The sequence below is a fragment of the Arachis duranensis genome, chromosome 6, assembly GCF_000817695.3.
Source record: "Arachis duranensis cultivar V14167 chromosome 6, aradu.V14167.gnm2.J7QH, whole genome shotgun sequence".
NCBI classification, from domain to species: domain Eukaryota; kingdom Viridiplantae; phylum Streptophyta; class Magnoliopsida; order Fabales; family Fabaceae; genus Arachis; species Arachis duranensis.
This window is the reverse complement of record NC_029777.3, coordinates 21730487-21730742: the sequence shown is the minus strand read 5'-3', so window position 1 is coordinate 21730742 and position 256 is coordinate 21730487.

Sequence of the window (256 nt, the reverse complement as noted above, 5' to 3'; positions counted from 1 at the left end):
ACAGACTTTGAGAAATCATATTGACTTGCTGAGTCAATATCTTGTTCTGAGCCAATATGGCATTCAGAGTATCAATCTCAATAACTCCTTTCTTCTGATTCGTCCTATTGTTCACAGGATTCCTTTCAGAAGTGTACATGAATTGGTTATTTGCAACCATTTCAATGAGCTCTTGAGCTTCTGTAGGCGTCTTCTTCAGATGAAGAGATCCTCCAGCAGAACTATCCAATGACATCTTGGACAGTTCAGACAGACT